This window comes from Camellia sinensis, chromosome 8 (assembly GCF_055761805.1).
Source record: "Camellia sinensis isolate YWXY chromosome 8, ASM5576180v1, whole genome shotgun sequence".
Classification (NCBI taxonomy): Eukaryota; Viridiplantae; Streptophyta; class Magnoliopsida; order Ericales; family Theaceae; genus Camellia; species Camellia sinensis.
The window spans coordinates 121,484,432-121,510,146 of record NC_138968.1 but is presented as its reverse complement, the minus strand read 5'-3'; the positions used below and the strand labels follow the sequence as shown (position 1 = coordinate 121,510,146).

At 42.6% G+C, this 25,715-nt stretch overlaps 1 pseudogene; it reads left to right on the top strand.

Moving 5' to 3' along the window:
* Positions 1–14,168: 14,168 nt before the first annotated feature.
* On the top strand, positions 14,169–14,765 carry LOC145798017 (glucan endo-1,3-beta-glucosidase 11 pseudogene; annotated as a pseudogene).
* Positions 14,766–25,715: the final 10,950 nt, after the last annotated feature.

Genomic DNA, 25,715 nt, shown 5'->3' with positions numbered 1-25,715 from the left:
GCGTCAGCGATAGGATAAAAGAGAGAGAAGTGAAAAGAGAGAGGATAAAAGAGTGTGAGTGGGTTCTATTTTGAGAGAGAAAGAGGAGCGTAAGTTGGGGGCGAGTGGAATGTTTTTCAAACAGATTTGGAAAAAGTTATGAGAAGAGAGACCAAAGAGTGTATGTGCGGAAAAAAAAGTGATCTGATCTGTTAATAATGACATTAAAGTTGTGGTCATATTTGATTTTTAAAAAAATAGAAACTAATTTAATAAAAAAAATTTTAAAAAAATATTTCTACCCATCCAAAAAATAGAATTGTATAAAAATGATGTATTTTTAATTTTTTTTCATCAATTTAATTTTTAGTTTCTTAGAAAATTTTTTTTGAAAATAGATTTTGAAAACCAAATCAAACAGAAATTTATTACCATGAAAGTGTCTGCAATATTCATTAAAAAAGACCATTACATTTCAAATAACATGCAAGTTAATCAACACAAAATAAGTTGTATTACGACTTTACCATTAAAATGGATCGAGTGTGTAGATAAGGAGTGTTTATGGTAGAATTCTCCTTTAAATTTTTTTATCAAAAGTTATATTTAGTGAATTTTCAATTTGATAAAAAAAAATAACTCATTCTTAATTTTGATGAATATTAATAAAAAGATTGGAGATGGATTTTTTTAGTAACTTTTCATCAAATTTAAATTGATGAAAGAAATATTTTTGTTTGGATCGTGAGGTGAGAAGAGAAAACAAATGATTATAGTTTCTCACCTAATGTGAGAAAAATAAAAAGAAATAATTATAATTTATCACCATTGTGTTGGATGAATAAAAAAGAAGAGAACTTCACTTATATTGTTTGGATAGAATAAATAAGAAAAAAAATATTATATCATATTTATTTTATTTTATTAAAATAACCTTCCATATTAATAATATATTTTTCTAAGCTTTTTTTTTAATCATAAATAATTTTAAAAAATTTCACTAAACTATAAATTATCCGAGGGTACCTGTGTACGTTAAACAGTTCGGACCCTCAATTTCTTCGATCTAGTCTCACGAGTGCAATGTGAAACGTAGATGAGAGTTCAGATTTGGTAACTTGTATAGAAAATCCATTTTATTACAAAACATTTGCCAGAAAAGGACTACATCACCAGATCTTAGAGTCACCACCTAATATTTTTGGATAAATTAGGAAACTCGTGACTCATGCCAAGGCCACTGTTCGTCGTAACCAAGGATGCTTAGCTCGGAACCTTAGGTATGAGAGGGGAATGTCATTATTTGAGCACCCCCACTCACCTGATCAAATATCAGCCTATATTAAACAATGATATGAGTTTTATTTACTTTATATATTCATATTTCAATTATTTAATAAATCCTAAAAATTGCTATGTGAAGCATACAAGTATAGACTATGTCATTTATTTTAAAACAATTTGATTTCATGTGTTTTGAAGGAGTTTTGAAGATGTACAACCCAAATAAATTGAGTTTACAAAAAATAAAAATCAACATTATTCCAAATTAAGCGACACAACCTCCATTCATTGGCATTCATATAATTATATCAAGTAAGCAAGTAGCCACATGGTAGGATGCTTAAACATAGTAAGAAAAAACACACAAAAGCGGGATGCTAAAGCATAAAAACTTACATATTTACCGACGTCCCGCGAGCAGCTACAAAACAAAGTTAGCAAAATATATATGATCTTATATACACAATCCTAAGCAATTCACTCATGAGATGCAATTAAAGATTCGACTTCTAAGCTATGACATGTGATTTATCTCAAGAACATGAGGTAGCGCACATAATCACATAATAATCAATTAAATCCACAAATGCAAATTTAGCCAAATCAAGATGTATAAAACATGGACGCAAAGCATAGATGGGATGAAAAAAATCATAATATGATGCTTATGCACAAATAAAGAAAGCAAATAAAAGAATAAGATAGAAAGAAGCGGGGTGGGGAATTATTACAACACTTGAAAGAATAATTACAAACTAAATTAGAGAGAGAGGAGGAAAATATTACAACAAAATAAAAACCTCAACAAAACACTCAAATTAAAAAAAAAACAAAATAGAAGTTTCATGTATCTCTGAGGATTGCTGGAAACTAGTATGCTCAATGCCGGAAGGTTACTCTGTTTTGTCTAAAAGAAGCTAATCGGCCAACCGTATAGGCCAACTGGCCAACTAGGCCTAGCAAAACCTATCTTGTTACAAAATCGAAAAAATGAACAAACAAGAAATATATAGGTGGCTCAACTAACTACTTTCGATTAAATTACAACACATCTAATATGAAATTAAAGTAAGAAAACAAATAGAAAATGCAAGAAAATGAAAGAAAAATTCACCTTGCAAAGAAAAGAATGAACTTCTTGATTTTCAAATTTCATTTTGATCTCCCTTAAAGTTGTGAATTGTGTTTTTAATCCTTCATTCGAAAATTTGGAATTTTAGCTAGAATGACAATTTTGGGTTGTTTAACAATGTGTGTGAGGTAGATAATGAAAACCCAAATTTCACAATTCACTCTAGTTTTTTTACTTTTGACACAAACTGAACACTCAAGTTGACTATGAAGGAATTGTTGTGATCAACCAACAATGTATAACAGTGAATAAAATTCTTGGAATCCAATAGCAGTGTCCAATAACAGTGTGCAAGGATGATAACAGTGTAATGGAATTCACAGCTCAAACTTCTCAACTTTGACATTCAAAAGCTTAGACTCTCTCTTATCAATCTAGTCCTTTTTCATCAAAATCTCTCCCCTCTCCTCATTTCAGACTTTTGTATATAGACAACGTGAGTGGATTATATCAGTAGAGGCAACCAAAGGTGGAAGAGACAGTGGAGCATTATTGTATTAATGGTTTAAGTATTCTCTTTGCTTTAGCTCTCTCTGTTTTGAAGGGTCAAGTTCTTTTTGGCAATGGAAGCTGAGTTTGTATGCATTTGGGGCATGAATACATCAGAAAATGGGATAATGGAATGTCCACATGAATTGACCAACAAAATTCTGGACTGACTGTTTTGGGATGATCGACTGGCCAAACGACCGAGCGATCGACCGATAGAGAGGAAAAAAAACCTGTTTTGCTTCCAGCCTAGTTCCGCTCCAATTTGACCCAATTTCACTCCAGGTGTCCCAGGGGCCTTAAACACTTGTCTAAAATTGGCTCAAGGTTAAGAAGTAAAGCTTAAATTCTATTTTTTTTACTGGAGATTTTGTAAAATACATATTCTGATTGTCAACATCGAATAAAAAACAAAAGACCCAAATCTTAGAATTAATCAAAATGAGATGTCTGCATAAACACATTTAGGGCGGTTTGGCATACCTCAAAAAAGCCAAAAAATCAAAAAATTACTAAAAAAGTTAAAAAGTTATCACTATTTACCAAAAATAAAAAATAAAAAAATTAATTTTACAAAAAAAAAATATAACTCACATGTCACGTGAGTTGTACTTTAGCTACCCACCGTTTGTACAAAGGGAACAGGCAGAGAAGCAAACAAGACCCTGTTGTTCGGCCTGTGGGGGCCCATCACAAGTCCTGTTTTGATAATCTGAATTATTTAATATGTAGAAATTGTCGAGTACTATATGCCTATAAAAAATCACATTGATCGGATATCGCTAACTACATGATCAAATCAATTTTGTATAAAAAATGGATGGTGTTATAATTAACGGTTGACAAAAACTAATCCGATCAGATAACTATCGATATCCGATCAATGTGATTTTTTATAAACATATAGTACTCAACGAGTTTTACACATTGAATGGTTCCGATTAGCAAAACAGAACCCGTGGTGGGCCCTAACGGGCCGAACAATACCGTCCAATTCAATGCCCGAAAAGGAGGCAACCATCTCCTATACACTACTCTGCACACACTGCCAGCTAGGACATCCATCGTACTGCCTATTCTATCCTAAGCTTCTCCTATACACTAATTTATATAATTTTTTAATACACATTTTTTCGTAAAAATTCAAAAAATTATACCAAACAATCATCTTTTTTCCCTCAATTTTTTAGTTCAAAAAGTCAACAAGTACACTTATTTAAGACATCCCAACAATCCCTTATTTTCCCACCAAATTTTATTACTTCTAACAAAAAACAAAACACAATTTTAATGGGAGTAATTCTCACCATTTCTTGTCTTTTCTTTTCTCGTCAAATCCCTCCCTCCAAACGGAAGGGCGGAAAATTCGGTTATGAATGAAAAAAAGTGAGGAAAGTTGTTTTCCCTAACGTTTCTTATGCCGAAGCACTTGATGCAAAATTGTAAGTATTTAGTTTGTTAGTGTATTATAATGTTAGTGTCATATATAGCTGTCATACATTAGCATATATTATATACATGTAAAGTAAAATGTTTATTGTAATGTTTATTGTTTCTGCTTTCGGTGCATTTTTTTTTTTTTGAAAAAAAAAAAAAGGATGGTGAAAAGTGAGACAACTCATGGTATTAAAGTATAGAATAAATTAAGTAATGAAAAAAAAAGTGTTGTTGTTTGTTGGAATAAAATATATATATATATATATATATATATGAAAAAGGAAAAGGATAAATACGGGAATAAGAGGAAGGAAAAGAAAAATAGTTTGTGAAAAGCAAAGGGACATGCCCATGTGGGTGTCATGATAAGAAAAGCAAAAAGAAAGAAAGAGAAGATTGGTTTAAAAATAAAAAAGGGGTATGGGTATGTGCAAAAGGTGGTGGATGATGGGTTAGAAAGTGGTCAACCTGGTGGATGTCCTTGAGTAGAGAGAGAGAGTGAGGGGCCATGGGAGAGGTCTTGGAATTGTGTGATCAAACACAACTTTCTCGATCTGGAAAAGTACTGGATACAGCGTGAACGAGATGAACGGTGTCGACGAGGCGGTAGAGGTTGACGAGGGCCCAATCGAAGGCGTGCTTGCTGTTGGGGCCATGATCGACGGCGATGAGGATGTCGCGGCCGCGACGTCTCTTGTCGGTTTCTCTCTCAAGTTCAAGCTCGGCCACCAGGGTGACCACTTTCCAACCCATCATCCACCACCTTTTGCACATACCCATACCTCTTTTTTATTTTTAAACCAATCTTCTCTTTCTTTCTTTTTGCTTTTCTTATCATGACACCCACATGGGCATGTCCCTTTGCTTTTGACAAACTATTTTTCTTTTCCTTCCTCTTATTCCCGTATTTATCCTTTTCCTTTTTCATATATATATATATATATATATATATATATTTATTCCAACAAACAACAACACTTTTTTTTTCATTACATAATTTATTCTATACTTTAATACCATGAGTTGTCTCACTTTTCACCATCCTTTTTTTTTTCAAAAAAAAAAAAAAAAAAACTCTTGCTGATTCACATTACCCCCACTTTACTTTTATTTATTTTATTTTATCTTCCTTTTTAACAATATTAACAATATTCAATATATCAATATATACATATATATATTAACAGCCCCCCTAAAATCAAGATATATCAAACTTACACATGAGATAGATCAGTCATGTTAGTATATTATATGTATTATATATTAGTGCATAATATGTTAGCTGTAAATTACCAAGTTTTAATCATGTTGTTTTCTTAGTGCATTCTTAGTGCACACTTTCTGCTTTGTTCTTTCGGCTCTCTTTGTACACTCTCCCCTCTATAAAAGGAGAGTCATCTTCACATTGTAAAGACACACTTAACATCAATCATAATACATACAATTTATTCTCTCTTTATCAATTTATCTTACATGGTATCAGAGCTAGGTTAAGAACTTAGTATTTTTCGCTTCACCGGCGGGCAACAACCTCGCCGTGGCCGCCCGCCGGACCTCAACCTAGTCCGCTAGAATTTTCTACACATACCTTCACTCTTCTTCACCACCTCGCCGAAGCAAACCCAAAATCCCTCTGGGACATTTCGTCGAACACCATGTCTGCAACAATGATGGGCATGACACACACACAGAGATGAGGCTGCTAACCCACAACATGCTATCATCCAACATCAAGGGGGTCACCAATGGCTTCCCTCTCCGAATCGACGTCCAGAAAGTGATCGAAAAGCCTGTGGATTTCAACCCCGACTTTCTTCGACACATGTTCCCCAAGATCGACTGGAACGCTCTCGTCGGAGCCTCTCAGACCATGGGCTACCCTGACCTTCCCGACTCCGCTGACGCCGCCATGCTCGACTCCGACGACTTTCTTCGGCGCTTCCATCACTCCCTCTTCAAGCTCCACCTCTCTGCCCCAAGACCGGCCGTCGATTCCCAGTCATCGAGGGCATCCCCAACATGCATCTTCATGAAGACGAGCTTCAGGAACCAGCAGTCTGATCCCACTGACCGCTGCGAGATCCGCCTTGAAGATCCCTCCTCCGGCGAGCTCTTCGACGCCTGCTTCGTCCTTCCCGGCCAGCGTGACACCTCCATCCGCCGCCGCACTCACGCCGTGCTGGACTTGCTGTGGTGCTACTGCTTTCTGCTTCACTATGTTGCTCCAACATGCTGCTCCACTACTCGAAGCTTCCTCCCCCATGGCGAGTCGAAGTGATGAAAACATTTTTAATCAACCCACTCTCTCTCTCTCTGGTCCCTTTCTCTCCACCAGACCCACTTTAATCATATCTATCATTCCCCCTACTTTATTCCACCTACTCTCTCATATTTTATTAATCTATCAACATCCACCCACCTACAATTTGTTTTTGTTTAAATATATATATTTGTTTAATCTGTTATTACCCACTTTAATGCTGTGTCGCCCGCTCTGACACCATGTAAGATAAATTGATAGAGAGAGAGAGAGAGCAAGTGAATAAATGAGATGTGTATATGAATTTGTTTAATTTACAAAGGGAGCCTAGCTCTCTTCTTATAGCCTGTGATGTACATTGGATGCGAGGCACCGAAAGCATAAAGCTAAAGCTAAAGCTAAACATAATAATAACAAACATAATAATAACAATACTAAAGTATATACAATGCTAACATATAATAATATACTAACATCCCCCCGCAAACTCAAGGAGGGAAAGCATCAACCAAGTTGAGTTTGGAAACAAGATCATTGAAGCGGCCAGGAGGATGAGCCTTAGTGAAGATATCAGCGGGTTGATCGACGGAAGCAATAGGGAGAAGATGAACAATACCACAGGTAACATGCTGGCGAATGAAATGACAATCAATCTCAATATGTTTGGTGCGATCATGAAAAACATCATTGTGAGCAATCTGAATGGCACTCTGATTGTCACAATAGAGAGGGGTAGGACCAGAAGAAGAAACACCCATATCAGTAAGAAGCCAGCGAAGCCAGAGAAGTTCCTGAGTAGTATCAGCAAGAGCTCGGTATTCAGCTTCGGTGCTAGAGCGGGCAGTGAGGGATTATTTTTTGCTACGCCAAGCAAGAAGAGAATCCCCTAAGAAGAAGCAGAAACCCGTGGTAGAGCGTCGATCCGTAGGATCCCCAGCCCAATCAGCATCGAAAAAGGCACGCAGTTCAAGAGAGGAGGAAGCAGAGAAGTGAAGGCCATGGAACAGAGTGCCTTTGAGGTAACGAAGGATGCGGAGTAGAGCAGTATAGTGGGGAGTGCGGGGAGCCGACATGTACTGACTGACAATGTGAACAGCATAGGCAATGTCAGGACGAGTTACTGTGAGGTAGACAAGACTGCCGACGAGCTGGCGATAAAGAGTAGCATCAGAGAGAATAGTCCCATCAAGAGGAGTGAGACGAATCTAAGGATCAACTGGAGTAAAGGTAGTTTTGCAATCAGTAAGACTAGCACGAGCCAGAAGATCGGATGCATATTTGGCCTGGGACAAATAGGAACCAGTAGAATCATGAAAGGCTTCAAGTCCTAAGAAGTAGTTAAGAGTACCAAGGTCCTGTATCTCAAACTGTCGGTTGAGAAACTGTTTGAGGTGGAGAATACCAGCGTCATCATTACCAGTGATAATCATATCATCCACATACAGAAGAAGAAGAGTGGTACCATGAGAAATAGTCTGTATAAAAAGAGCAGAGTCATAGGGGCTAGAGGTGAACCCGAAGTCATGAATGGTAGAACTGAACGTAGCAAACCAAGCACGAGGGGCTTGCTTGAGGCCATAGAGAGCACACTGTAGTTTGCAAACCTAATGAGGTGGAAAAGTGGACCCAGGTGGAGGTTGCATGTAGACCTCCTCAAGAAGATGACCATTGAGGAAAGCATTTTTGACATCCATCTGAAAGAGCCCCCAGTGGCGAGCAACAGCAATAGCAAGTAAACTGCGAACAGAGGTAAGCCGAGCAACAAGAGAGAATGTCTCCTCATAATCAATACCATATTCCTGGTTGAAAGCCTTGGCAACAAGACGAGCTTTGTAGCGTTCAATAGAGCCATCAGAATGTGTTTTGATTTTGTAAACCCATTTGCAGCCAATTGCAGTCTTGCCAGGAGGAAGATCAACAAGATCCCAAGTATGAGCTTTGTCCAAGGCCTGGAGTTCATCAGTCATAGCTTGCTGCCAAAGAGGATTAGTACAAGCCTCACGATAGGAGGTAGGTTCATAAGTAGAGAAGGCAGCAGATCCAACAATATAATCACGAAGATGGATAGGAGGTTGAGTTACCCGGCGTGGTCGACCCGTAGGAGGATCGGTGGGAGGAAGAACCGGTGGAGAAGGAGGTGTGGTAATAAGAGGTAGACCTTCAGGGAGAGCAGGCTGGACGGGATCAGGAGTGAGCAAGGGCGTCTCGATGAAGGAGGAATCTGTATCAAAATCAGCAGAGAAAAGATCTATGGAAGGATTAGTAAACAGTACAAGAGTGTAAAGTGCGGGTAAGTGAAAGGAGGATAGCGAGAAAAACATTTGGTGCTCCCAAAAAACGACATGGCGGGAGATACGAAGGCGTTGAGAGAGAGGATCCCAACAGCGAAAGCCTTTATGTTCAATTCCATACCCAAGAAAGCAACAAAGACGAGAACGAGGTTCAAGCTTGGTGTGTTCATGGGATTGAAGTAGAACAAAGCAGGCAGAGCCAAAAACCCGGAGATTGGCGTAAGGAGGGGGAGTGCCATGCAGACGTTCAAAGGGAGTTTGATTATGGATGACAGGGGTAGGAGCATAGTTGATAGTGTAAACAGCAGTGAGGGCAGCTTCCCCCCAAAAGTTTTCAGGGCAGGAAGAAGAGAGAAGGAGAGCGCGAGTAGTGTCAAGAATATGCCTATGTTTCCGTTCAGCGCGGCCATTTTGCTGGGATGTGCCAGCACAAGAACGATGAGGCAGTGTACCATGATGCTGAAGAAAGGAAAGGAAATCTGAATCCCGATATTCCATAGCATTGTCAGAGCGAAAAATTTTGATGGCTTTGGAGAATTGGGTGTGGACCATTTGGGCAAATCTATAATAAATGTGTTTAAGTTCAGATCTATTTTTCATGAGAAAAAGCCAAGTAAACCGGGAAAAATCATCAATAAAAACAACAAAATAGCGGGATCCCCCCATAGTAGTAGTAGGGGAGGGTCCCCAAATATCCGAATATATAAGATCAAAAGGTGCAAGGGAAACAGAAGTACTTTTATTAAATGATAAAGCAGGTTGTTTGGCAAGTTGACAGGGTATACAATCGAAATGATCGGGAATTACATGACCCAACTGTCCACTAGAAACCAAAGACTTTAAGCGATTAACAGAAATATGCCCTAAGCGACAATGCCAAAGATGAAAGGGAGATAATGAGGAAGTAGATATAGGAGCAGCGATCTGAGGAGAGGCAGGAACATGAAGGTGAATGAGTTCATAGAGACGTCCACGCTTACGGCCGATCCCAATAGTCTGCCCCGTCTGAGGGTCCTGTACCAAACAATCAGTAGCAGAAAATGTGACAGTTAGACCAAGTTCACATAATTGACCAATGGAAATAAGGTTTAAGGTGAGAGCAGGGATATGATAAACTTGAGGTATAGATAAAGAAGAGATGGAAACAGTACCAATATGACGGACAGACATAAGGGAACCATCAGCAGTATGAATTGAGGGAAGATGATGAGATTAGGAGAAGGAAGAAAATATAGAAGAACTGGAGGTCATATGATTACAACAGGCAGAGTCAAAATACCAAGAAGAGTTACCTGGGGTTACAGACAAAGTAGTAGGAGGAGGTGTACCAGAAGGGGAGAGAAGTTGTTTGAGCATGGCCTCTACATCTGTCGGAGAAAAGCGAGGGGTAGACGGAGCAGGTGACTCAGAGAACCCCGCAGAGGCAGAAGCATCAGTGTGATGAGACTGATGCCCGGAAGCAGCAGCAGCAGAGACTGATTCCCAGAACGATGAAAGCTTCCCCGGGAAGAGCCACCGCGAGAGGAGTGGCTATTGGAGGATGATCGGGATAGATTGCGAAAACAATCCTGTTGCAGATGACCAGGACCAAGTTTGTTGCAGTAGCGGCAGGATCTGACAGGGCAATTGACCAGAAGATGGGTTGAAGGAAGGCCCCGATTCTGACAATAGAGGCAAGCAGTGGTCCGTTGGGTAAATGATGGCCGGTGCGGAGGAGTGGCAAGAACAGAGTCCACATGATGAGTTTGAAGTGTACCGAGACGAGTCTCCTCTGATAGCAACTCAAAAATTGCTTGTTCAAGAATGGGCAATGGATGGCGATGAAGCAGAAAGGCACGTACGGGCTCAAAAGAGGAAGTAAGAGCCATGAGAAAGTGCACCAACCTTTGCTGGTTGTGATAGATAGTAAATAAAACAGCATCTTCGTGGTTATGCCAAGTTGGTTTTGAAAGTGCAAGCTGATCCCAAACAAAGTACATTTGAGAAAGTAAGTCATTAATGGACTGAGTGGATTCTTGGCGCATGCGGTGAAGTTGGTTCTGAAGTTGATATTGATGGGCAAGACCAGTAGTCTGGTATCATTCTTTCAAAAAATCCCAGATGTCTTTTGCAGGAGTAGTTACAGAGTCAAGCTGAAAACGACCAAACTGAAGACTGATAGAGGTAATAGAGGTATTACGAAACCAGGTAATGATTTGGTAATTCTTACTGTCCCATTCCTCAAGTCGGTCTTCATATGTAGTAGTATGAGTAGTAGTTTCATTAGTGGCACTGTCTTTCACCGGTTTAGTCACATCCCCGGTGACAATTCGCCAGAGCTTCTTGCCTTTGAGGAAGGAGGACATGGCTTGGGCCCATTGAACATAGTTGGAACCATTCAAAATAACGGAAATGGGATGGGAGGCATCATGACGATCCATAATAATAGTGGAGTAGGGCTAAATTGATAGGAATAGACCTGTAGGAGCAAAATTAGGTAAAACAGAGTGTACCAGTGAGTCCGGAAGGCCGAAAATAGCTAGGAAAGGTGGGCTGTGTAGAGATGATGTCAGCAGGATGGAAAATGATGTCAGCGGCGCACGTTAACAGAGAGGGCGTGCGGCGCACGGTAGCAGAGAGGGCGTGCGGCGTATAGTAGCAGAATGGCGCGCGCGGGTGCACAATATGTGGTGCCAGCTATTATAATTAAAGTGGGTAATGACAGATTAAACAAATATATATATATATTTTTAAACAAAAACAAATTGTAGGTGGGTGGATGTTGATAGATTAATAAAATATGAGAGAGTAGGTGGAATAAAGTAGGGGAATGATAGATATGATTAAAGTGGGTCTGGTGGAGAGAAAGGGACCAGAGAGAGAGAGAGTGGGTTGATTAAAAATGTTTTCATCACTTCGACTCGCCATGGGGGAGGAAGCTTCGAGTAGTGGAGCAGCATGTTGGAGCAACATAGTGAAGCAGAAAGTAGTAGCACCACAGCAAGCCCAGCACGGCGTGAGTGCGACAGCGGATGGAGGTATCACGCTGGCCGGGAAGGACGAAGCAGGCGGCGAAGAGCTCGCCGGAGGAGGGATCTTCAAGGCGGATCTCGCAGCGGTCAGTGGGATCATACTGCTGGTTCCTGAAGCTTGTCTTCATGAAGATGCATGTTAGGGATGTCCTTAGTATTTTTCGCTTCACCGGCGGGCGGCAACCTCGCCTTGGCCGCCCGTCGGACCTCAACCTAGTCCGCTAGAATTTTCTACACATACCTTCACTCTTCTTCACCACCTCACCGAAGCAAACCCAAAATCCCTCTGGGACATTTCGTCGAACACCATGTCTGCAACAATGATGGGCATGACACACACATAGAGATGAGGCTGCTAACCCACAACATGCTATCATCCAACATCAAGGGGGTCACCAATGGCTTCCCTCTCCGAATCGACGTCCAGAAAGTGATCGAAAAGCCTGTGGATTTCAACCCCGACTTTCTTCAACACATGTTCCCCAAGATCAACTAACACGCTCTCGTCGGAGCCTCTCAGACCATGGGCTACCCTGACCTTCCCGACTTCGCTGACGCCGCCATGCTCGACTCCGACGACTTTCTCCGGCGCTTCCATCACTCCCTCCTCAAGCTCCACCTCTCTGCCCCAAGACCGGTCGTCGATTCCCAGTCATCAAGGGCATCCCCAACATGCATCTTCATGAAGACGAGCTTCAGGAACCAGCAGTATGATCCCACTGACCGCTGCGAGATCCGCCTTGAAGATCCCTCCTCCGGCGAGCTCTTCGCCGCCTGCTTCGTCCTTCCCGGCCAGCGTGACACCTCCATCCGCCGCCGCACTCACGCCGTGCTGGACTTGCTATGGTGCTACTGCTTTCTGCTTCACTATGTTGCTCCAACATGCTGCTCCACTACTGGAAGCTTCCTCCCCCATGGCGAGTCGAAGTGATGAAAACATTTTTAATCAACCCACTCTCTCTCTCTGGTCCCTTTCTCTCCACCAGACCCACTTTAATCATATCTATCATTCCCCCTACTTTATTCCACCTACTCTCTCATATTTTATTAATCTATCAACATCCACCCACCTACAATTTGTTTTTGTTTAAATATATATATATATATATATATATTTGTTTAATCTGTCATTACCCACTTTAATTATAATGGCTGGCACCACATTGTGTTGGTTTGAAGACAATCGTGGGCTCAATTACCACTTTATTTATTTTATTTTATCTTCCTTTTTCCATAACCCCCCCCCCCAAAAAAAAAAAAAACTTTCTCTCATTTTTTTTTAACATCTTCACTTTGTGTTGAGCTGTTTTGCTCCACTTTATCAATCCCTTTGTTTCAACCTCAAATAAGTTTCTATCTTCACACCTATTTGAGTTTGAGAGGGGGTTATACATATATTATGGTGAGCATGGTTACACACCATGCGAACCATCCAAGCTGATGAGCATGGTTATATACCATGGGAACCACCCAAGCCACCCCATGGCGCACTCCCTAAGTCGCCCCCTTGGTGCACCACCAAAAGCTTCTACAACAATGGTCTAACACGACCACACAGTGTCTGTTACATCGGTCCGGCATGACCCCGTAAACTGTCCCGACATTGATTCCGGTCAGCTTCTACAACGGTCCGGCATGACCCCATAAACTGTCCCGACATTGATTCCGGTCAGCTTCTACAACGGTCCAGCATGACCCTGTAAACTGTCCCGACATTGATTCCGGTCAGCTTCTACAACGGTCCGGCATGACCCCATAAACTGTCCCGACATTGATTCCGATCAACTTCTACAACGGTCCAGCATGACCCCATAAACTGTCCCGACATTGATTCCGGTTAGCTTCTACAAACGGTCCGGCATGACCCCATAAACTGTCCCGACATTGATTCCGGTTAGCTCCTACAACAGTCTGACACAGCCATACAGTGTCTTCACCAACGGTTCGACACGACCATACAGTGTCTTCTATCCTATTTTCCTATTTTGTTACTCTCTCCAAACTCAAGTTGGCTAGTACATATCCTCCTTGAGTTTGAGGGGGGCTGTTAGTATATTATATGTATTATATATTAGTGCATAATATGTTAGCTGTAAATTACCAAGCTTTAATCATGTTGTTTTCTTAGTGCTTTCTTAGTGCACACTTTCTGCTTTCTTCTTTCGGCTCTCTTTGTACACTCTCCCCTCTATAAAAGGAGAGTCATCTTCACATTGTAAAGACACACTTAACATCAATCATAATACATACAATTTATTCTCTCTTTATCAGGCTGTCCACACAGCATGGCTGTTCTTGCTTCTTCGTTTCCACCTTCGGCTTCCACATTCGCCATGAACTTCATCCCTACTATGACCTCCATCGTAGACTTCCTAGCCGGCACAGGTGCACCTTTCATGGTGAATGCATACCCATATTTTGCCTACAGAGACAACCCTAACACCATCAATCTCCAGTACGCATTGCTAGGCAATGCCACCGGGGTCCGTGACCCTAAGGGATACATGTACACCAACATGTTGGACGCACAAATAGACTCTGTTCGAGCCGCCATCTCCGCCCTCGGATTCGGAAATCAAACAATCCAAATAACGGTCTCCGAATCCGGGTGGCCCTCAAAAGGGGACTCCAGCGAAAAAACCGCCACGCCGGAAAACGCAAAGACTTACAATACTAGACTCATCGAACGAGCCCAGTCCAACAAAGGGACTCCCATGAGGCCCAAAGACAACATAGAGATATTCGTGTTTGCTCTGTTCAATGAGAACAAGAAAAAGGGAGGTGACAGTGAGAGGAACTTTGGGATTTTTAATGGGGATGGTTCAAAGGTGTATGACGTGGATCTGAGCTGTGAGTTTTGCAGTGGTGGTGGTGGACTATGAGCAGAATTTGTGGCAGCGGAATGAAGGTATATGTAGAGGTCCGGCGGGCGGCCAAGGCGAGGCTGCCGCCCGCCGGTGAAGCGGAATTACTAAGTTGTTAACCTAGCTCTGATACCATGTAACAATAAAAAAAAAAAAAACTCTTGCTAATTCACATTACCCCCACTTTACTTTTATGTATATATTGATATATTGAATATTGTTGGGTTAGCTCCTTTATATAGAGGAGTTACAAGCTTACAAGCCAAAAGAGAAAACAGAATTATTAAAGCATACTAATTATTATACTAACCTAATTATTAAAGCAGCACTTTACATATTATATTCTATATTCTAATAGCCCCCCTCAAACTCAAGGAGGATAGGAACCAACCAACTTGAGTTTGGAGAGAATAACAAAACAGAAAAAGAAAAGAAAATAAAATAGGATAGGAGACACTGTATGGTCGTGTCAGACCGTTGGTGAAGAGACTGTATGGTCATGTTGGACTGTTGTACTAGCTAACCGGAATCAATATCGGGACAGTTTACGAGGTCATGCCGGACCGATGTAGAAGACACTGTGTGGTCATGTTAAACCGTTGTTGAATACACTGTATGAATGTGTATATAGGCTGCCCAAATATATATATATATATCGAGCCCTCAAAAGTCGCGCCCTCAAAAGGCGCGCCCAATTCATCAAAAGTCGTGCCCGACAGAAATCGTCGAGCGGCGAGCCATCAAAAGTCGCATCGGACACGTGGCGATGAACGTGATCGACAGAGCGTCGTGTCATCCTCTTCGTCATTGTCTATATAAACCAATGTGGAGGCTGTGCAAACCAAACTAGTCTGAAACCTCTGAACATCTTCGTTCTGAAACACTCTGCAACCAACCCTTTCTGACATTACCAGTTTGAAATCGCTGTTGCTCTGAAACACTCAGCAACCCAAAACATGGCCTCTTCTTCCCGTGGTCTGCTCACTCTCTTTCCAGACCTCAACGAGTCCACAAGAGAGATAACCGGTGCGGTTGCCCTTGAACCTCAACCAAGCGCCCCTAATTTTGCTCCGTTGACCTTTCCTATGCGGTCTGTGGAGCAAATAATGGCAGCGCAATCGGATATTGAGGCCAATCAGTATACATTGAAGTCATGTATGGAGACCATGACTACAGTCACAAACTTGTCGCACTGGCTTCAGAGTAGGACAAATGAGGTGTAGCAGTTAAACGCCCAACTGGCTCTGCTCCAGCGCATGTATAAGGATGCGCGAGTAGAAATATGTGTACTAAAGGCGGAAAACAAGGAGCTGAAGTGGAAGGCCACCATTATGTTCCGATTCGGAGGTCCGCCATATGCTGCGGTGGAGAACCAAGGGGGAGTGAACGGGCTCGGCGGCATGGGAAACACAGAGGCAGCACCGTCAAGGGCCGCTCAGGACGGAGGCAAAAAGAAAAGACCGGCTAAAGAGGCGAAAAAGTAAGGCCGGTTTTGGTGGTGGTTGTGGGTTGTGAGTGGAGATTGTTTTGGTTTGTATTTTTTTTTTATTATTTTTTTTTATTTGTGCATGTGTTTTTTTTTTTTTTTTTTTTTATGTGTGTGTGTGTGTGATGTATTGGTAATGCTTTGGTATTACAATGGAAATGGAGGACTTGAATTTGGTGGTTTGTGAATAATAGTCTATGATGGTATGCTGGCACTTTGAGTATTGGATACTGTTGTGCTTGTGATAAAGAAAATAAAATAGGATAAAATACAAGAGGAAGAAACGGTGGGTATGGTGATATGGGGAAGAGACACACGCTGGACACACACACAGAATACACAGGACACAAAAAAGATAAGATAAAATAAAGAAAGGTATTCTATTTTGTGGAGAGGGAGTCGGTGAGTGGGGTGCAAAAGGTGAAGGAGAAATGATGGGTTGAAAATGTTTTGGGTCAAAAGTGGTGGTGAAAGGCACAGGGCAAATTGATTAAAAATAAATAAAGAAGTGGAGATGGGTTCAAAAGTGGACACTGTCAGTGGGAAACATGAGTGCATTGATTATTTGATAAAATAATAATAATAATAAAAATAAAAAGTTAGACCAGTTGGAGAGAATGAGTGGAGTATGGTAAGGGTTTCATGACCACCGTGCACTCCATCACAAATATAGGAAAAGGAAAATAATAAAAGAAAGAAAAAGAAAAATAATGTGTCAAAGTGAGTGGAGACAGATTGGGTGGTATTGGCAGGAAAGGGTATTGATCCTCTGTTGTGGGCAATTCAACTCTCTTCGAAATTGAACTCTGCATGAGTCTCTCTCCCCTTTCCTGAACTCATACAAATTATTCAAAGGGTGTGTTTGTAACCAAGGATGGTTGTACAAATGATCTCCAACATGTAAAACAGCTTGGTCGTTCCAGTCGGAGTGAGAGAGAGAGAGTGGGTGTAAAGTGAGAGAGACTGGGGAAAAAAAAGATTCATGAGTTGTTCTGCAAAGCAGTTGTTCAAACTCAATCGGGTTGCCGAATTTTTTTTTTTTTTTTTTACTGATCGAACTGCTTGGTTGCCGAGAAAATCTGTTTCATGGAGTCCAAATCCAAATCTCGCGGACATACGTTGGGAAATTAATGAAGCACATGCACAGATGGGTGTTCAATACTCCCGTTGATGCGATTGGAACTCGGTGTTAGAAGCGATGGTTGCCGGAGTTCCGATGGTAGCGCTGAAGACAGGCGGAACACAAATGAGCCGAATGGTCAGCTCCAAAATGAAGTAGTGACGAAAACAGGGACTACAGTGAAGAGATTAACGAATAATGTCAAACCAGTAACATCAGGAAGCAACCTGGGCATCGAAATGCTTCCATTTGTCAACTTAAAAATGGTGATTCCCACCATAATAACAAGGAACACAAGAGCCAGCACACCGTAATGCCAGAGTGTCGAGATGGGTCTGTGCAATTGGCTGCGTACCTCTTTTCTTATAGAGAGAATGTGAATCAGCAAAAGACGCCCTTGCTCACTCCTGATCCCGTCCAGCCTGCTCTCCCTGAAGGTCTACCTCTTATTACCACACCTCCTTCTCCACCGGTTCTTCCTCCCACCGATCCTCCTACGGGTCGACCACGCCGGGTAACTCAACCTCCTATCCATCTTCGTGATTATATTGTTGGATCTGCTGCCTTCTCTACTTATGAACCTACCTCCTATCGTGAGGCTTGTACTAATCCTCTTTGGCAGCAAGCTATGACTGATGAACTCCAGGCCTTGGACAAAGCTCATACTTGGGATCTTGTTGATCTTCCTCCCGGCAAGACTGCAATTGGCTGCAAATGGGTTTACAAAATCAAAACACATTCTAATGGCTCTATTGAACGCTACAAAGCTCGTCTTATTGCCAAGGGTTTCAACCAGGAATATGGTATTGATTATGAGGAGACATTCTCTCTTGTTGCTCGGCTTACCTCTGTTCGTAGTTTACTTGCTGTTGCTGCTGCTCGCCACTGGGGGCTCTTTCAGATGGATGTCAAAAATGCTTTCCTCAATGGTCATCTTCTTGAGGAGGTCTACATGCAACCTCCACCTGGGTCCACTTTTCCACCTTATCAAGTTTGCAAACTACAGCGTGCTCTCTATGGCCTCAAGCAAGCCCCTCGTGCTTGGTTTGCTACGTTCAGTTCTACCATTCATGACTTCGGGTTCACCTCTAGCCCCTATGACTCTGCTCTTTTTATACGGACTACTTCTCATGGTACCACTCTTCTTCTTCTGTATGTGGATGATATGATTATCACTGGTAATGATGACGCTGGTATTCTCCACCTCAAACAGTTTCTCAACCGACAGTTTGAGATGAAGGACCTTGGTACTCTTAACTACTTCTTAGGACTTGAAGTCTCTCATGATTCTATTGGTTCCTATTTGTCCCAGGCCAAATATGCATCCGATCTTCTGGCTCGTGCTGGTCTTACTGATTGCAAAACTACCTCTACTCCAGTTGATCCTCAGATTCGTTTCACTCCTCTTGATGGGACTATTCTCTCTGATACTACTCTTTATCGCCAGCTCGTCGGCAGTCTTGTCTACCTCACAGTAACTCGTCCTGACATTGCCTATGCTGTTCACATTGTCAGTCAGTACATGTCGGCTCCCCGCACTCCCCACTATATTGCTCTACTCCGCATCCTTCGCTACCTCAAAGGCACTCTGTTCCATGGCCTTCACTTCTCTGCTTCCTTCTCTCTTGAACTGCGTGCCTTTTCCGATGTTGATTGGGCTGGGGATCCTACGAATCGACGCTCTACCAGGGGTTTCTGCTTCTTCTTAGGGGATTCTCTTCTTGCTTGGCGTAGCAAAAAAAAATCCCTCACTGCCCGCTCTAGCACTGAAGCTGAATACCGAGCTCTTGCTGATACTACTCAGGAACTTCTCTGGCTTCGCTGGCTTCTTGTTGATATGGGTGTTTCTTCTTCTGGTCCTACCCTTCTCTATTGTGACAATCAGAGTGCCATTCAGATTGCTCACAATGATGTTTTTCATGATCGCACCAAACATATTGAGATTGATTGTCATTTCATTCGCCAGCATGTTACCTGTGGTACTGTTCATCTTCTCCCTATTGCTTCCGTCGACCAACCCGCTGATATCTTCACTAAGGCCCATCCTCCTGGCCGCTTCAATGATCTTGTTTCCAAACTCAATTTTTTTTTTTTTTTTTTTTTTGAAAAAAAAAAGGATGGTGAAAAGTGAGACAACTCATGGTATTAAAGTATAGAATAAATTAAGTAATGAAAAAAAAAGTGTTGTTGTTTGTTGGAATAAAAATATATATATATATATATATATGAAAAAGGAAAAGGATAAATACGGGAATAAGAGGAAGGAAAAGAAAAATAGTTTGTCAAAAGCAAAGGGACATGCCCATGTGGGTGTCATGATAAGAAAAGCAAAAAGAAAGAAAGAGAAGATTGGTTTAAAAATAAAAAAGGGGTATGGGTATGTGTAAAAGGTGGTGGATGATGGGTTGGAAAGTGGTCACCCTGGTGGATGTCCTTGAGTAGATAGAGAGAGTGAGGGGCCATGGGAGAGGTCTTGGAATTGTGTGATCAAACACAACTTTCTCGATCTGGAAAAGTACTGGATACAGCGTGAACGAGATGAACGGTGTCGACGAGGCGGTAGAGGTTGACGAGGGCCCAATCGAAGGCGTGCTTTCTGTTGGGGCCATGATCGACGGCGATGAGGATGTCGCGGCCGCGACGTCTCTTGTCGGTTTCTCTCTCAAGTTCAAGCTCGGCCACCATCGATCTTAGATGCCACGGTGGACAGTGCTGAAAGTAAACATTTCAGTAATGAAATTGAAGGGTCTTAGATTAACATCAATCCCAGATGTGTAAAATTGGATAATCAAATCATGATTGAGTGTGCTGAAGAGGGTTACACTAGCCGCCATTGTCGTTGGGTAGTGCGTAGTTGGGAAGGCAGAAGTTGGTGGAGGTGACCAAGATGGATGATGGTGATGATACTGTGATCTTGAAGGTGAATTTTGAATTGGGTTTAGTGAAGTAGTGGTAGTACTGAAGAGAAGAAATGGTGGTTGTTGTAGCCATAGCCATGATCGTTATGATGAGCGGAGTTCTGCCATGGAATTTGTTAGAAACTACTGTAGCAACAGCAACAACAACAGCATCATAAGAGTGCTGCATGTGTGGAGATTTTGGTCTCTCTCATGAACTCTTCAACTGCAAAGTCTGCCTATATAGATCTCAGCACTGGTACTGTAGCAATCTGTATCCAAAAGCTGAGTCATACCAAGTCTGCAATTCGTGCCTGAGTCAAAGGTATGACATAACAAAGAAAACAAACTCTTCCAATTCAACATCATCTGGTAGGAACAACTGCAATGAAGATGATCAACTGATCATCAACAACAACAAGATCAAGATCAAGATCAAGAAGAATAATTTGTGGCAGCGGAGTGAAGGTATGTGTAGAGGTCCGGCGGGCGGCCAAGGCGAGGCTGCCGCCTGCTGGTGAAGCAGAATTACTAGGTTCTTAACCTAGCTCTGATACCAAGTTAGTTTTATGTATAAAGAAAGAGAGAGAATAAATTATGTATTGATAGATATTGAATCTGTATTACACAAGGAGAAGCTCACTCTCTTTTATAGAGAGGAGAGTGTTGTACATAGGATGCCAAATGCACCGAAAGCAGAAACAATAAACATTACAATAAACATTTTACTTTACATGTATATAATATATGCTAATGTATGACAGCTATATATGACACTAACATTATAATACACTAACAGCCCCTCTCAAACTCAAGGAGGAGAGACACAAACCAACTTGAGTTTGGAGAGAGTAACAAAACGTGAAAATAAAATAAAAATAGGATAGGAGACACTGTCTGGTCGTGTTAGACCGTTGTGGGAGCTAACCGAAATCAATGTCGAGACAGTTTACGGGGTCATGCCGGACCGATGTAGCAGACACTGTGTGGTCGTGTCAGACCGTTGGAGAAGTTAACCGGAATCAATGTCGGGACAGTTTACGAGGTCATGCTGGACCGATTTTGGGACAGTTTACGGGGTCATACCGGACCGATGTCGGGACAGTTTACGGGGTCACCGTTGTAGCAGACTTTGGTGGTGCACCAAGGGGGCGACTTAGGAAGTGCGCCATGGGGTGGCTTGAGTGGTTCCCATGGTATATAACCATGCTCATCAGCTTGGGTGGTTCACATAGTGTGTAACCATGCTCACCATGATATATGTATAACCCCCCCTCAAACTCAAATAGGTGTGAAGATAGAAACTTATTTGAGGTTGAAACAAATGGATTGATAAAGTGGAGCAAAACAGCTCAACACAAAGTGAAGATGTTAAAAAAAAATGAGAGAAATTTTTTTTTTTTGGAGGGGGGGTTATGGAAAAAGGAAGATAAAGTGGGGGTAATGTGAATCAGCAAGAGTTTTTTTTTTTTTTTTTTAAAAAAAAAAAAAAGGATGGTGAAAAGTGAGACAACTCATGGTATTAAAGTATAGAATAAATTAAGTAATGAAAAAAAAAAGTGTTGTTGTTTGGCTAGCTTTATGCTTTCGGCTTTAGCTTTATGCTTTCGGTGCCTCGCATCCAATGTACATCACAGGCTATAACAGCCCCCCTCACCGTATTGTTATTATTATGTTTGTTATTATTATGTTTAGCTTTATGCTTTCGGCTAGCTTTATGCTTTCGGTGCCTCGCATCCAATGTACATCACAGGCTATAAGAAGAGAGCTAGGCTCCCTTTGTAAATTAACAAATTCATATACACATCTCATTTATTCACTTGCTCTCTCTCTGAGGAGCATGGTTATATACCATGGGAACCACCCAAGCCACCCCATGGCGCACTCCCTAAGTCGCCCCCTTGGTGCACCACCAAAAGCTTCTACAACAGTGGTCTAACACGACCACACAGTGTCTGTTACATCGGTCCGGCATGACCCCGTAAACTATCCCGACATTGATTCCGGTCAGCTTCTACAACGGTCCGGCATGACCCCATGTTGTCTTCTCCTCTCTATAAAGAGAGTGTACATCTCTTGTAAATATACACAGAAATACACAAAAATATAGAGTTATTCATTTTCTCTCTCTTCTCTCTTCTCTCTTTATCAATTTATCTTACATGGTATCAGAGCTAGGTTAAGAACTTAGTATTTTTCGCTTCACCGGCGGGCGGCAACCTCGCCTTGGCCGCCCGCCGGACCTCAACCTAGTCCGCTAGAATTTTCTACACATACCTTCACTCTTCTTCACCACCTCGCCGAAGAAAACCCAAAATCCCTCTAGGACATTTCATCGAACACCATGTCTGCAACAATGATGGGCATGACACACACACAGAGATGAGGCTGCTAACCCACAACATGCTATCATCCAACATCAAGGGGGTCACCAATGGCTTCCCTCTCCGAATCGACGTCCAGAAAGTGATCGAAAAGCCTGTGGATTTCAACCCCGACTTTCTTCGACACATGTTCCCCAAGATCGACTGGAACGCTCTCATTGGAGCCTCTCAGACCATGGGCTACCCTGACCTTCCCAACTCCGCTGACGCCGCCATGCTCGACTTCGACGACTTTCTCCGGCGCTTCCATCACTCCCTCCTCAAGCTCCACCTCTCTGCCCCAAGACCGGCCGTCGATTCCCAGTTATCAAGGGCATCCCCAACATGCATCTTCATGAAGACGAGCTTCAGGAACCAGCAGTCTGATCCCACTGACCGTTGCGAGATCCGCCTTGAAGATCCCTCCTCCGGCGAGCTCTTCGCCGCCTGCTTCGTCCTTCCCGGCCAGCGTGACACCTCCATCCGCCGCCGCACTCACACCGTGCTGGACTTGCTGTGGTGCTACTGCTTTCTGCTTCACTATGTTGCTCCAACATACTGCTCCACTACTCGAAGCTTCCTCCCCCATGGCGAGTCGAAGTGATGAAAACATTTTTAATCAACCCACTCTCTCTCTCTCTGGTCCCTTTCTCTCCACCAGACCCACTTTAATCATATCTATCATTCCCCCTACTTTATTCCACCTACTCTCTCATATTTTATTAATCTATCAACATCCACCCACCTACAATTTGTTTTTGTTTAAAAATATATATATATATATATATATATTTGTTTAATCTGTCATTACCCATTTTAATTATAATAGCTGGCACCACATTGTGTTGGTTTGAAGACAACCGTGGGCTCAATTACCACTTTATTTATTTTATTTTATTTTATCTTCCTTTTTCCATAACCCCCCCAAAAAAAAAAAAAAAAACTTTCTCTCATTTTTTTTTAACATCTTCACTTTGTGTTGAGCTGTTTCGCTCCACTTTATCAATCCCTTTGTTTTAACCTCAAATAAGTTTCTATCTTCACACCTATTTGAGTTTGAGGGGGGGTTATACATATATCATGGTGAGCATGGTTACACACCATGCGAACCACCCAATCTGATGAGCATGGTTATATACCATGGGAACCACCCAAGCCACCCCATGGCGCACTCCCTAAGTCGCTCCCTTGGTGCATCACCAAAAGCTTCTACAACAATGGTTTAACACGACCACACAGTGTCTGTTACATCGGTCCGGCATGACCCCATAAACTGTCCCGACATTGATTCCGGTCAGCTTCTACAACGGTCCGGCATGACCCCATAAACTGTCCCGACATTGATTCCGGTCAGCTTCTACAACGGTCCGGCATGACCCCATAAACTGTCCCGACATTGATTCCGGTCAACTTCTACAACGGTCCGGCATGACCCCATAAACTGTCCCGACATTGATTCCGGTCAGCTTCTACAACGGTCCGGCATGACCCCATAAATTGTCCCGACATTGATTTCGGTCACCCACGCTGATGAGCATGGTTATATACCATTGGAACCACCCAAGTCACCCCATGGCGCACTCCCTAAGTCGCCCCCTTGGTGCACCACCAAAAGCTTCTACAACAATGGTCTAACACGACCACACAGTGTCTGTTACATCGGTCGGGCATGACCCCGTAAACTGTCCCGACATTGATTCCGGTCAGCTTCTACAACGGTCCGGCATGACCCCATAAACTGTCCCGACATGCAGAGTCATCAAGGGCATCCCCAACATGCAGCTTCTACAACAGTCACCAATGGCTTCCCTCTCCGAATCGACGTCCAGAAAGTGATCGAAAAGACTGTGGATTTCAACCCCGACTTTCTTTGACACATGTTCCCCAAGATAGACTGGAACGCTCTCGTCGGAGCCTCTCAGACCATGGGCTACCCTGACCTTCCCGACTCCGCTGACGCCGCCATGCTCGACTCTGACGACTTTATCCGGCGCTTCCATCACTCCTTCCTCAAGCTCCACCTCTCTTCCCCAAGACCGGCCGTCGATTCCCAGTCATCAAGGGCATCCCCAACATGCATCTTCATGAAGACGAGCTTCAGGAACCAGCAGTCTGATCCCACTGACCGCTGCGAGATCCGCCTTGAAGATCCCTCCTCCGGCGAGCTCTTCGCCGCCTGCTTCGTCCTTCCCGGCCAGCGTGACACCTTCATCCGCCGCCGCACTCACGTCGTGCTGGACTTACTGTGGTGCTACTACTTTCTGCTTCACTATGTTGCTCCAACATGCTGCTCCACTACTCGAAGCTTCCTCCCCCATGGCGAGTCGAATGATGAAAACATTTTTAATCAACCCACTCTCTCTCTCTCTGGTCCCTTTCTCTCCACCAGACCCACTTTAATCATATCTATCATTCCCCCTACTTTATTCCACCTACTCTTTCATATTTTATTAATCTATCAACATCCACCCACCTACAATTTGTTTTTGTTTAAAAAAATATATATATATATATTTGTTTAATCTGTTATTACCCACTTTAATTATAATAGCTGGCACCACATTGTGTTGGTTTGAAGACAACCGTGGGCTCAATTACCACTTTATTTATTTTATGTTATCTTATCACGGTGAGCATGGTTACACACCATGCGAACCACCCAAGCTAATGAGCATGGTTATATACCATGGGAACCACTCAAGCCACCCCATCGCGCACTCCCTAAGTCGCCCCCTTGGTGCACCACCACAATCTTTATACATATATCATGGTGAGCATGGTTACACACCATGTGAACCACCCAAGCTAATACCAAGGGGGCGACTTAGGGAGTGCGCCATGGGGTGGCTTGGGTGGTTCCCATGGTATATAACCATGCTCATTAGCTTGGGTGGTTCGCATGGTGTGTAACCATGCTCACCATGATATATGTATAATGAGAACGACTGGAACGCTCTCGTCCGAGCCTCTTAGACCATGGGCTACCCTGACCTTCCCGACTCCGCTGACGCCGCCATGCTCGACTTCGACGACTTTCTCCGGCGCTTCCATCACTCCCTCCTCAAGCTCCACTCGAAGAGGGCGCCCTCCTCTGCCCCAAGA